This window comes from Etheostoma cragini, chromosome 21 (assembly GCF_013103735.1).
Source record: "Etheostoma cragini isolate CJK2018 chromosome 21, CSU_Ecrag_1.0, whole genome shotgun sequence".
NCBI lineage: Eukaryota > Metazoa > Chordata > Actinopteri > Perciformes > Percidae > Etheostoma > Etheostoma cragini.
This window is the reverse complement of record NC_048427.1, coordinates 18,496,196-18,498,932: the sequence shown is the minus strand read 5'-3', so window position 1 is coordinate 18,498,932 and position 2,737 is coordinate 18,496,196.

Here is a 2,737-nt window from a genome sequence, read left to right as displayed (position 1 = left end):
TTTGGAAAATGGCTGCAATGAAACAAAGAGTGAAAAATTTAAAGGGGTCTGAATACTTTCCGTACCCACTGTATCTACCTATCATTAATGTTCTTCCTTTTCTTAAAGTTAACGTTAAATGCTACATCTAGGCTAATATTAAAGACATTATTGTGTCAGACATATGCGGACATGACTGTGGTGTATATCTCCTTACATTGTGATTATAAGTTTTTATTTTTACCCTGCTTATCACCAAAATGACACTATGCAAACAGTTTGAGAGAGCAAGACTGTGGGTCGTTTCTGTATAATTGGCATTAAGTCCGGTTAACAATTGATTTTAAAAACGGGGTTCAGAGTGCCAACGGTCATGAAACATCAGTTATTACATGGTGCCCATTTTTGTTGCCATGGCGATTTATTCTGTACAGCTAGCAGGCTTCAGGCCAAGAGCCAGGCTTAGTTGATCGTGGTGCCTTTTTTGTTCAGTCAGCGGTCCCGCCGATCTCAAACCAATCTGTCTTTTTCCAGTTATTGTTTATTATCTGTGTATTTTTCATCAGCCTACATTAAAATACCACAGATACATATTGGAATTCCGTCAAGTACATTATTTTAACATTATGACCACTATGCACTTTATAATTATCAATATGGGCATTTTTCTGTTTGATTGTGTTTTAGAAGGCCGCTGTTGTACGTTTGACAGTGTAGAATTATCTTATAAGTCCCCTGAATTTTCTACAACAGATAGGCTTTTAATAGGCTATTGTATGAGGGTATTAGAGACATGGCTGATGAAGATGCAAAGGTGTTTTCAGTCAAGTCAGGTAGTAGCTCTAAACTATGCCACACGGACTGCTACACAAAATCATTCATAACTCAGCAATAACACTTTTCAACATGTCATCTCTGGGTGCTAGATGAGACTTTTGGACACCACACTACTGCACTAATGCAACCTGCACATTTGGTTTATTTACATTTATATGTTGCATACATTTTAGCACATTTTAGCAAATTATTTAAGCAGTTGCATATTTTTGTTCCCCCATCCTGTACATATTCAAAATATTTGTCTTTTTACTTTATTCTTATTATTTCATCTATATTGTATGTATGTATATTTTTCCTAGTATTTCATTTATATTTATATTTTGTGCTTTGTGACTGATTTTGCTGCTGTAACAAAGGAATTTCCCATTTTTCTTGGGATCAATAAACATCTATCTATCTATCTAAAAACTTTTGTCCTTTACAATGGCGTGCCCATTTTTGGATGAGATCGTAGAGAAATACTGAGAAGGGCTTTCAGACGGGAAAGAATGTTTTGGGACAGGTCTGACCCGTTGGCTTTTCCCGACAATTACCTGCACGAGCATTAACGCTTTTCTGGGGATGGCACCCTCTACCTGTGCAGACTGCTGGGTCCCATAATTCAGAACCGCACAGAGCCATGCCTTTACTGTTTCACAGATGATCTGTAACTACTGTTTATGCAGTAGGAGATGCTAAAAACCTTAGGAAAGCCACTATTTGCCGCACCATCAAAAGTGTGTATTCAGCATTAAAAGAATATACCCACATCTTCATAACCTTCCCTGGCCACAGAGGAATGAATTTCATCAAGTAAGGATTATTAAATTTAGAGCAGGCTACACATCACACAGAATTGAAAACAAATGCTTTTGACAAATCAGTAGGCATTTTAAACAAAGTGTTTGCCCAATCGTTGTAGGATATGTTTTATAACGACGTGGGACCACATGTGTGAAATTGATTTGAAGTCGCTATGGAGATAAAAGTTTTGAACCCACAAATCGGCTTATTTTAAGAGTTTTTTTTTAAATTCATGAAATGTATGTATTTTATGAAAACGTGTGTGTATATATGTTTAGTGTTGAGTCTGGAATAGACTATATCCTGTACCAGATACAATCTGGGTCCAATGGCAGAAGACGGCTTCCCGCTGCTGATGAGCGACTCTGCCAACATCCTGGACCAAGGTTGCCATGCCGATGTTTGCATCAAGTACCGCCAGCGCTTCAGCCAAGTTGGTCCAGGGTTTCAACGCTCCTCTGCAAGGTACAGGGCAACAACACTGCTGTGTAAATGGCTTATTTGAAGTGAAAACTTCAAATAAGCACACACACACGCGCGCACACACACACGCGCGCACACACACACACACACACACACACACACACACACACACACACACACACACACACACACACACACACACACACACACACACACACACACACACACACACACACACACACACACACACACACACACACACACACACACACACACACACACACACACACACACACGAAATGTAACTAATTACATTCCATTAACTCTCTCTTTGTACTTCAGTACAAATGTTTAGGTACTTGTGCTTTACTTTTTAGGCCACTTTCTACTTCTACTCCACAACATTTCAGAGAGAATATTCTACTTTTTACTCCACTACGTTCATCTGAACATCATCACAGTTTTAGTGATGATGCAAAGTTTGATGCTGGACAGACAGACATGATCATGTGTTGCTGGATTTCCACCTCTTGCTGCACCTCTTTTAGCTGGCTGCTCCTGAGCCTGGTGGTGGATGGCTGCTCCTGGGCCTGGTGGTGGATAGCTGCTCCTGGGCCTGGTGGTGGATGGCTGCTCCTGAGCCTGGTGGTGGATGGCTGCTCCTGGGCCTGGTGGTGGATAGCCTGGTGGTGGATGGCTGCTCCTGGGCCTG